This window comes from Kogia breviceps, chromosome 9 (assembly GCF_026419965.1).
Source record: "Kogia breviceps isolate mKogBre1 chromosome 9, mKogBre1 haplotype 1, whole genome shotgun sequence".
Taxonomy (NCBI): Eukaryota; Metazoa; Chordata; class Mammalia; order Artiodactyla; family Physeteridae; genus Kogia; species Kogia breviceps.
In genome coordinates this window covers 4,525,002-4,536,425 of record NC_081318.1, presented here as the reverse complement: position 1 = coordinate 4,536,425, position 11,424 = coordinate 4,525,002, and the positions used below count along the sequence as shown (strand labels likewise).

The following is an 11,424-nucleotide window of genomic DNA, read 5'->3' as shown; positions in this document are numbered from 1 at the left end:
TCAACACAGAGATTTCTTTGTTATAGCAACACGTGCAATTGAGCGAGAGAGAGTGCTCTGTTTCTCAGAAACAGTCTTTTGCATTAAAAAACCCCCTGAATTTAGATCAAAAAGAAAAAGTAACACATTCTGGGGCAAGACAGATTTTAGAAGGAAAAATAACATTAATTTATTCTTTAACAAATATTTATTAAGTGGGCAATTATTTATTTTGGAAGTTTCCAAGCAAAGGTGATGTTCTTCATAAGAAAACAGACGTACCCCTGCCCTCACGGGGCTTACAATCCAGTAGGGAGGCAGACTAAAAACAGATAGATCATTAGCGTGACTTTAATAGGTTCAAGGGATGCGCTCTGAGCCAGTGAGCAGGGTGGGACTCACTCTTCAGATCTCAGAAGGGACTCTCTGACTCCACAATTTAAAGTTAGAATTCGCAGAGGCTGCTCTGTCTTAACATCTGGCTGAGACAGTAGCCCGTGCAAGGGTCCTGACTCAGAAGAGATCTTGGCTGGGCCCGAAAGAATATTAGTATCACTAGAGAATAGTGAATCAAATGAAGGGGAGAGTGAGGACAGATCATGCAGGGTCGTTTGGACCTTGATAAGGATTCTGTCGGATACCCTGCTTGTGAACGGAAACCACTGTAGGCTTTGAACAGGAAGTGATATACCAATAAGACTTTGTCAGCTATGTGTAGAATGGATTAGAATGGATCAGAAATGGATACCAATTAGGAGCCTGTGGTTTCAGTTCAGGTGAAAGGTTATGGCTACCCCAGATACGGGATGATAGTGAGAATTCAGATCCACAGATGTAGATACGGAAATGACAAGACCTGGTGATGGGTATGAAGGTGAGTGACGGTGAGAAGAAAAAAGTGAGTCCCAGGTCCTGGGTTTGAGCTTCTGTTTACAGAGATGATGAAGACTAGAGAAGAAACAGGTGAGTCACCTTACCTGGTACGAATTCAAGCCCAGGTAATTCACCCTCCTTAAATATACACAAATCCGGGCTAGGGATTATATTTTGAAAGACAGAACCAAATACAAAATACGTAGGAGCTACTGGGAATGAGAAGAACTTTAGATGATGATGTATTCGTGCCCTTATATTAAAAAAAAGTCTTAGAAAACAAAAATTGGGGACCTTATTGGTATTTTCAAAGATAGTTTTGGACTTTAGTCAAGCTATTAGGGAATTTTCTTCAGCGTATGGTATTTTCTCAAATAAAAGTCATCAGGAGCCACTGATAGATGTTTACTGAATAGATACATTTCCATGGTTTCTCAGAATTCAGAATATGGAAATCACAGCGTCACAAACAGTCCCCAGTGCCATCAACTGTTTCTCCAAACAGTGGTTCCTGACTCTGAAAGGAGAAAGGACAATTCCTCAGCTTTTTAGAAAACTTCTTTTGATACCTTGTATACTTGGCAGATACAATTTTCAGAAAGTGCTGGGTGTTCTCGTGTGGAAAAAAGAAATTCAAGGGAAAACATAACACAGATAGTAAAGCCTCTTGCAAGTGTCCACACTTTGGGTCATGCTGTCTGTTGTAAGAGTCCGCAACATGAAAGAAGTGAAGTCTTTGAAGGAAAACAGACCTATCAGCCTGAAAAGCCTATCATTTGCTTTAATACCATTCTCCATGCATACATTTTGTACTTTACAAAGTTTCCTAAGCTGTTCAATATTAATTCTCATTTTAATATAAGGAGCATTATTCAATTCAAAAAACACAGGAGTTTAAAGGGGACTCCCGATCATTTTGTCCTAAGAATGAATGAAGTTAATCAGCAATTTTTGTTCCTCGTTGTCACTGGGATATGCCTGAGAGTGAACAGAAGAAATATGATTTAAGATATTGGCAATAGACTCACTGGGGAGTCAGAGGGGAGTCAGCAGAAGTCAGTTTGGGCAGAGGGGGAAAAGGATAAAATAAGAGTTATTTTCTTAGACCAATGAGAATGTCTGCCTTCTGCACTGTGAGCCCTGGAAGGCAAGGTCACAGTCTCCATCTCGGCATCCACCACACGGAGGTCAGGACAGTGCGTCCCTGTGTGTAGGAAATAGTCATTGGATGTAGAAGGTAGAAGAGGCCCCGAGAGATACTGTGCCTATTTTAATCCTAAAATTGGTCCCAAACTACAGAGACCCAGACCAGTGGATGCCTGTGCTTCTCTTTCCATGGTTTCTTCAAACAGTGTGGAACTTCCTTGAGGCCAAGTAAAGGCAACATTTCATTTCTTGAAAAAGAAAGGCATTGATGGGTAGCATACCTAGTTGAGAAAAACGATCCCGGTGAAGACTATTGGATGACATGATGACATGGAATTGACCTTGATGAAGGTGATTTTGGTTTTTATTGTGGAGATAGCAGTCTAACTGGTATAGTTTCCCCAGGTAATGATGGGAAAGGATGTGGATTCAGGGACCGTAGGCTCTCTTTTGCCGAGTCGTGATAAAAGGCGAATTGGACACATGGAGAGGCAAGAGACTCATCTGAGTTCAAGGGAGGTTCTCTTATTATTGTTTTTAAAGATGAGAGCATCTTTGTACGATCAAGGGAAATAATCCACAGAAAGGGACATTTATGTTGTGAGAGAGGATGGAAAATTGCCACAGTGATATCTTTGAGCAGATGAAAGGGGATTGAATTCAGGACACAAGTGAGACGGGGTGGGGGTGGGCGGTAACTGTGCTTAGATACAGGCAAACAGATCAAAACAGTGATCTTTAAGAAAAGAGGGGCCGATCTAGTGATCCACAGATGGCTGTCATGATGACAGGGAGCTAACCAGGCTGTGCCTAATGGCAAGAGCTTCAAAGAACCAGATGCATTTCATGAGTGAAGAGGGATGACGGTCTAGAAACCACAATGAGGAACTGGAAGCAGCTACTTCACGTCCCAGACCACCTGTGCAAGGGGTTCGAAAGAACAGGCTGAAGGGGAGGCTCAGTCCTCCACAGTCAGCCGGTTCCAGCCAGAGGAGAAGGTGAAGAGATTGTCCCAAGAAGAGGTTGAAACAGAGAAGAGCTTGCTGATGACCTTGTGTTCTAGAAGGCACGGTGGGAGGATGTGGGCTATAGGGGAGCGTGAGTGTCCAGAGATGTGCAAAGCTAAGTGGGGTGGGTTTCCAGTTAATGAAGGGTGATGTGCGACTCAGCGATGGATGTGTATACGATGAAGTGCACGTGGGAGCGTTTTGCAAATTGGGCTGGTGAGGCTGTGCATACTGGGGACAGGGAGGAGACTTCTCCGAAAGCAAGCAGGGTTCTGGGCGTCTCCAGCCCCAACACTCTGACCGCGGGACAGAGGCTGGCAGATGGCCCACGGTGCGCACAGCGCCGCGGACATTCCCTGGCGTGTCTGCGGGACAGGGCTACGTCACGCGGTCCTGCCTCTTCACCCGCTGCACACCTACGGGGGAAGCCATTTCCATCTGTTGCACGTGAATGGTGCCCTGAGGCAGCTCTTTCCGCAGAGATCAGTGGCACCAGGAGCACGTGGGCCTCATCAGTATTTCTCATTTAACTGATGAGGAAACTGAGGGACAGAGAAGTTCAGTGACTTTCCCAATTTCATGCTGCTATTGTTAAGGGAATCAGATTTTTTTTCTAAAATTAAAAGTTTAATTTTTAATACAATTTTTAAAGGTTACTTTCCATTTACAATTATTTACAATTATATGGGAGTTCCTGGCCTTGTATTCATGTTTTTCTCCTTTTTCTAGTATTACCTATACCTTCTGAAATAGATTTGGATAGAGGGGCCAAAACATGGACTCTAAACCCATGGCCTATTTGTGTGTGTGTGGTGTGTGTGTGTGTGTGTGTGTGTGTGTGTACTGGGATACATACACACACACGCACACAGAGCGATGTGAATATTTTCATTGTCTTAACGCCCTCCCTTCTTCCAGGTCAGGGAAGCGTATGCGCGGTAGAGGTGTAGCTTCTCTCTAACTTATCTGTTCAAATCCATCTTTATTATTCCCATCTCCCTGTCCTGTCCCTACAAATGGTTTGACAGCCACTGGGTGTCAGGCTCTGGAAACCGCTTTTGAGATTGTCTAACGAGCACAAGCTGTCACAGGAAGAGAAGCGCTTGGCTGTGTCAAACCTAGAATAGCTCCGTCTCCATCAGAACTGAATATCTCCTCTTCGACCTTCAGATGCAGCTCACATATCACTTCCTTTGCAAAGATCCTCTTCCTTGTCCCAGACTAGGTTAGACACTCCCTCCTTGGTTTGCTATTAGATTACCTTATCATTCTGTTGCAATATATGCATGTTTCCATTAGAATAAATACCACCGTGGATTATAATTGTACATGAGAAACAAGATATTAAAATGAGATGCTTGTCAGTTTTGGCTGAGGCCCCAAAGCCTGGGAGCACGGAAAGCATCACAGCATTTTCAAGAGAGGAGCTATAGTTGACTTATGTAGGAATTGCTTGGGGAATGAGCTGAAGCTGGTTAGTCCATGTTAGTTAATCTTCAACCTCCAGCCCTCTCAAAAGATGAGGCTGGAGAGGATGAGGCAGAAAACCCCTTTGGGGGGAGGGTCTTCAGAGCACTCGGCATTTCCCTCCACTTTGCCACCTCACCACCCCTGTGGGGATGAGGGGCAAGGTGTGTCAGTCAAGAAAACCAGAAGGAGGCTCCAGAAGTTTCCGTGGAGTGTGCAGAACATACAGCCCAGTGTCTGATATCCCTCAGATGCTTAAAGGCAGGAGGATGTGGCTGGAGCTCCCTGGTGGGAGGCAAAGCTACACATTTCCCGAACATTCCGCATTGTCTTAAAACTGATGCATGCCAAGGGGACCACTAGGAGGGAGAAGGGAGGCTACAGAAGCTCAGGGGCAGGCGGAGAACTGCAAGGGGCCAACTGGAGGAGAGGTGTCGCGCAGCTGAACACAGAGTGCAGGTGGACCTCCCAGAGGAAGAATCTTGAGGAAGGAGCAAAACACAGGCCGACACACACAGACACACACACAGATATACAGAGACACACACAGACACACACATACACACACAGATATACAGACACAGACACACACACACAGATATACATACACAGACACAGATACACACACACACAGTTATACATACACAGACACACACACAGATATACAGAGACACACACAGACACACACACAGACACACACACAGACACATCCACACAGATATACAGACACACACAGATACACAAAGACACACACAGACGCACACAAAGACACACACACAGACACATACACACAGATACAGACACACACAGATACACAAAGACACACACAGAAGCACACAAAGACACAGACACATACACACAGATATACACAGACACACACACAGATACACACACACAGAGGTGTTTCTTCGTTGTTCACACAAGCCAGAGGTACCAATGCCAAATCCTCCAGTGCACCTGCCTTGTGAATGTAAAATCGCCTTTGCTTCTGTAGCTCCTCCCCCTACATCCAATCCTGGAAGGGTCAGAAATAGGAGCTCGTGGGTTGGGGATGAACTGGTATGAAGAAACAACAACAGCGGACTGTCCTTTCCTCTGTGGTGTCTCCTTGCCTGGTGACACTGCAGTAAATACCCCTCAGCTCTGCCGGCTCCTTTTCACAGGCTCCACCCTGACTGCCTCCTTCTCTCCCTACCGTGATCGCATCCAACCTTCTGAACTGAGCCCAAACGCACATCTAAGATAAACCCTCCCCTGAAAGGTTTCTACCTCTGGGATTCCTCGTGGATAGTGAGCCCCAGCACGTCTAGGAATGGGACACAAGGCACAGAGGTCCCCAAAGAAGCAGATGCTTCCCCATGGTAGACTAGGGTGTTGGGCTGGGCATCAGGGTCTACCAGGTGGGTAGGGCATACGGTCCAAATTGCATGACTGGCTCCATCTGATTCCGACTGGAGTCAGTAGCAGAATGCCCTGCGAGGGTTTCGGAGCTTGGGTCCAGATCAGGAAATCTGGGAAAGAGGAGTCTTTGGTGAGGCTGTCTGCTGGGTGCTGCTATCACACCAATGGCCCCTCCGGATGGTGGCTGCTACAGGCTGGGATCCAGAAGCAGAGTCTGGGGCCTGAGGAAGGAGTCCCACGCACTGGAATGCGACACGTGTTTATTCATCCATATAGTTGAGTTTGACTTTCACAAAGTTCCGTGTGGCAGATGTGACTCTAGACTGGTATTTTCAAACATTTGCAGGCAGAGGTCATCACTAGGAGAGCTGATTAAAATGTACATCTTCCCCTCGTCAGGTAGGATAATCCTTACCTGTTCCTCCGTTCGGAGGACAGAATAGAACGTGATGATTGGAGCTCGCACGATTCGTGATTAACGGCTGTGCGTAATCAGGCCTCGCGAAATGTACATCTTCCTGGGGGTTGCACTCAATAATTAGGGGGTTTGGGGTGGGCCCTGGCAATAGGCACAGAAGCAAGTTTCCGGGTGGTCGGGTGATACCACACATGGTCCCCAGACCACCAAGCATGTGACTGAACTCTGATCAATTTCCATTTTTACTGAAAGACCAACACAGGCTTTGTCTTTTCTGTGTTTCTCCCTCCAAGTGTTATGTAATTAAAGCCGATGGCAATTCAAGAGGCGCTGGAGGACCAAGGCGGCAATTAGATTTTCCTGCAGCAGCGTGACGACGGATTATGTCAGCCCTTGAAGAGGCAGGCGGGCACGCGTTCTAACAATGGGTAGAACGGTCTATGAGTCACCCTCCCACCTTACCGAATGTTTGCCCACAGGGAAGATTTGCTCCATCACTCGGTATGGAATTGGGCTCCCTACTTGCAGCTGCCTGGTGAGTAATTTATAGGACACAAAGGATGAGGAGAGTAATTAGGTTTTGGTTGTTGTTTTTGCTGGGTGATTCAAATGCCGTTCTTCCCATGTCATTCCTGATTTCTGCAAAGTCCACTTTTCTCCCACATTCACATGTAGAAGCCAGAGGACGTTTACAGTTTCTCTGCAAAGCAATTTCTTTGAGAGCTGTTTTTCTTTCTGCACACTGCATGATTAAAAATAGAAACCAGAAGCCCCAGAGGGAGTTGCGTGCGAGTAGGTCCTCTGGGTGCTTTCAGCTTAGGTGGTTTAGGAAAAAAATATTCCTTCTTTATTTTTGGTAGAGGAGGTAGTGTTTCCAACAGGTGGAGCTGGGGGGGGGGGGGAAACCTGTAGCGACTATGTCTCTTAGTGGTACGAATTACTCTTAGGACACTATTTGACTGCATGAGTCGAACGTCAAATTTGCATGCAAAGGAGACGCTCTCTAGGAGATGCTAATGTGGTTTGTGTTGTGATTTTCAAGGACAGTTTCTAGATGACCTATAATGTGTTTTCCTTTCCCTTGTAGATAACAGTCCTCTTATTATCTGCAGCCTCAAGAAGAGAACAAAGCAGACCAGGCCCTCAGGGGATTGAAAGTATGCATTTAACTTCATGAACATTGTGTCTAAGTGGCCTCATTCATCCAACATATATTGATAAGTAGCTCTATGCCAGATACTGCTCTCAGCACTGGGGATGCGTCAGTGAACAAAACAGTCCAAATTTCTGCACTTAAGCAGCTTACTTTCTGATGAGGTCATAGCTTGACTCCCCGGCCCTTACAATATGGATTTCAGCGTGACTTTGGACAAGCTGAGAAAACTCTCTGAATGTGAGTTTCCTCATCTGTCAAACGTGTTCATTGAGCTATTTGTGCTTCCCCGGTTTTCCTGGTCCTGAGCGTCACCAGGAATACTTGATAAGCATAAGCCCCTCCCACAGGGACTCTGATTCGGTATGTCTGGACCAGCCTTGTCCAGTAGAATGTAATATGAGCCAACTCATGTCATTTCTAATGCTCTCACAGCCACATTAAAAAAAAAAGTATAAAGAAATAAGTGAAATCAATTCTAATATCTTTTAAAAATATATAAATTTATTTATTTATTTATGGCTGCGTTGGGTCTTCGTTGCTGCGCACTGGCTTTCTCTAGTTGAGGCGAGAGGGGGCTTACTCTTCGTTGAGGTGCGCGGGCTTCTCGTTGCGGTGGCTTCTCTTGTTGCGCAGCACGGGATCTATAGGCGCGCGGGCTTCAGTAGTTGTGGCTTGCCGGCTTTAGAGCACAGGCTCAGTAGTTGCGGCACACGGGCTTAGTTCCTCTATGGCACTTGGGATGTTCCCAGACCAGGGCTTGAACCCGTGTCCCCTGCATTGGCAGGCAGATTCTCAACCACTGCGCCACCAGGGAGGTCCGTATCTTTTATTTAATCCCATAAATTCAAAATTCTATCATTTCAAGATGTAGTCAATAGAAAATAGTAATGAGATATTTTATATTCTTTCTTTGTACGAAGGCTGCAAAATCTAGTGTGTATTTTATACTTACAACACAACTCATTTCGGATTTGCCACCTTTCAAGTGCTCACTCATCACCTGTGGCTGCTGGCCGCCATCTTGGACGGCACTGGTCCCCACAGAGCCTTGGAATTTGTACAGTGAACAAGTGGTTCAGATGATTCTTACGTCTGAGCAAGTGTGTAAGAGACTAGACCACATGCTCCCCAAGGGAGCCCCCAATTCTCACTTTCTATTAGAATTTCGAGGTGGGGGGGTACACATCAAAGCATCTATCACTCGGTTGGCAATTACCACATATTCTTATTTTCAGAACATCAGTTTCATAACTTATTTGATCTCCTCTGTTTTCTCCCCTTCCCATCCTCTATGTGGTTAAACTGAGAGTCAAGCCTTCTTAAGAATAATGACATAACAGTGCTGGAGACGATTCAAAGAAGAAAGCTTCACATGATCAAAGGGATAAGGAGGCTGTCTTATGAGGATAACCTAAAAAGAATAAAGAGCTTCACGCTAGAAAAAGAAGGTGGAAAATTCAGGGTGATCAAAGTTTGTAAAGTCATGAAGTAAATGGAAGGCTGAACAGGAACGTTTTGAAATGCAAAACTTAGCAGAAGAATGGAGCCTATTGGATAGCTTGAAATCATTAGCCTTAAGACAAATGATAAGAAAACAATAATAATACTTTAGGCAGCAGATACAGAATTTAGAGAAGCCATTCCCTCTAAGATAGCAAAGGATATAATGCAAAGAGATTCAGGCAATGTTTCGGTTTAAGCCATAACCTCTTACAATATCCTAAAACATTCCCTATCTCCCTAGTAAGTAGTTGGTTTTTTTTCTGTGGGAGGAGGTGAGCTTCAGGTCCTACTACTCTGCCATCTTGATTGCCTCCCAAGTCGTTGCTTTTAGATAGAATACTTTCCTTCTGTCCATCCACCCACCCACCTGTGCATTAAACTTCGTAAGGGTCTACTCTGTGAAATAAGTTTTGTTAGAGGTTTTCATATTCAGGACTTCACTGAATACACATAACAATCCTGCAAAGTAGATACTATTATATCTTATTTCATAGATGGAGTTACAGGCTCAGAGAGGTTCAGTGACTTGTCCAAATTCATTTGGCTGACAAGTCGTGTTAGTGCTTGGTTTAAAAACTCCAAGCCTTAAACAAAGTCCAGTGGTCTCTACGAACAACAGCATGTGAGGCCAGATGTCTACTAGGTTGACCCAGAGCGTTCTTACGAGCAAATGGGGAAGGTTCTCCTCTCTCAGAAGATCTGTCACCAAGGCTGAGTTCAGCACGCCTGCCAGGACCTCACAAGACCAAAGCCAGCATCCCCTGCACCCCATCAGGGTTGTGGAAACCCTCTTCTGAGCTGTGCTCACGTGGTTACAGATGTGTTCAAGCAGTTTCGTTTGTTGAGCTTTCTTGGGGCAACAGAGTGTGACAAACTTCAGGAGGTATACACCTTGTTAGAATCACAATAATACACAATCATCGAAACTAGTGGAAACCATTAAGATCATCTTTTCCAGTCTTCTCGTTCACAGTAATGGTCCAGCTGCTATGTGTTTGTGGCCTTGGCCAGCGCTGGGATTAGAATTGACAGCCCGACTCCCCGGCCAAAGCTCTTTCCAGGCTGGTAAGCTTTGCAAACGATGCCCTTTCACTGCTATCCAGTAGGCAAAGTAACTCCGAATCTGACATTTCATTTCTTGACATTTGATGGAAAGGCCTGAAATATGTCACATCAGACTGAAAAATCATTGGGCTTAATAACATGCAAAAATGATTTACAGCTTGTAATTGAAGATTTAGCGTGGGCAAAAGTTATTCTGGGTGACCTCAGAGGACAGGCCTAAATTTCCCCCATTTGTTTTCTCTGTATCCTACTTTAGAGCTCTTGGTACATGCTATTTTCTCCATCCGAAATAACTGTTTGTTGCAGGGCCCAGCAGTAAGGGCAGGTAAGAATCAAGGGGTTGGAGATACACGAACCGGTGGTCAATAGTCACGAATCACGATTCACATATTGCACACGTTTAGAACACAGCGCAGGCCAGTCAAGCAGGGAAAGGGGGTAACTAAGGGTTGGGGCCTCCCGCAAACAGCCTTCAAGTCACTCTGCATAGCATCTTTTTAAGACGTCTCGGTTACCCCAGGGGAAGGGATCTTGGCGCTATCCGTTGCTCCTGTTCCAGTGACACGCATGGCCCATCAAACCTCTTATCTAAAGCAGTAGTCTTAGTTCATCACTTGAAGACTCCCGCAGTCCTGCAGCGGACATTTCGAAACACCTAGTACGGAAGTTCCCGTTGGCCACTGTGACTCCATGTTGAACTACTTAACATGTCTTGACAGTGCTTAAATCCTGTAAGTTTCACAGAAGATGAATAGGAAACCTAACACGAAAGAAATCACATCACAACAATACCCCATGTGGGGCTTCCCTGGTGGCGCAGTGGTTGAGAATCCGCCTGCCGATGCAGGGGTCACGGGTTCGTGCCCTGGTCCGGGAAGATCCCACATGCCGCGGAGCAACTAAGCCCGTGAGCCATGGCCGCTGGGCCTGCGCGTCCGGAGCCTGTGCTCCGCAACGGGAGAGGCCACAGCAGTGAGAGGCCCGCATACAGCAAAAAAAATAAAAAAATAAAAAAATAAAAAAAATAAAAAAAAAAAAAAACAATACCCCATGTGTATTAGATAGACTAGAATAAGCTAAGCTGTTGTAGCAGATAAACCCTAGCATCTCAACCCTGGGATGTGTAAAGACCCTGTTTCTCCCTCACAGCAGAGTCTGATGTGGGCCGAGCGGATCCCCTGCGTGGGCCCCCTGAGCGAGCTTTCCCGCACCGCTCTGTTTCGCGACTCTCCCAGACCTGGGTCCTCTCCTTGGCAGTGACTCTGGGGTCTGAACTGTTTTCATAATGCAGCTACACCATCTCAGACTCTTTCCTTCCAGGCAAGTGGAGAGAGAGAGAGAGATGGAGGGAGGGAGAAAGGGAGGAGGAAAGAGAGAAAGAGAGAAAGCGAGAGAGAGAGCCTGGAGAA

At 45.7% G+C, this 11,424-nt stretch overlaps 1 long non-coding RNA gene, 1 other non-coding gene and 1 pseudogene across 2 annotated transcripts; all 3 read left to right on the top strand.

The window, feature by feature from the left end:
• The first annotated feature begins 917 nt into the window (after positions 1 to 917).
• On the top strand, positions 918 to 3,456 carry LOC131762930 (PAX3- and PAX7-binding protein 1 pseudogene; annotated as a pseudogene).
• Positions 3,457 to 6,265: 2,809 nt separating this feature from the next.
• On the top strand, positions 6,266 to 6,396 carry LOC131763090 (U8 small nucleolar RNA). The gene has a single exon (XR_009337491.1). It is a non-coding gene; the product is annotated as a U8 small nucleolar RNA (small nucleolar RNA).
• Positions 6,397 to 6,625: 229 nt separating this feature from the next.
• Positions 6,626 to 10,009, top strand: LOC136791961 (uncharacterized). The gene is made up of 3 exons (XR_010841978.1): positions 6,626 to 6,826; positions 7,379 to 7,448; positions 9,924 to 10,009. It is a non-coding gene; the product is annotated as an uncharacterized lncRNA (long non-coding RNA).
• Positions 10,010 to 11,424: the final 1,415 nt, after the last annotated feature.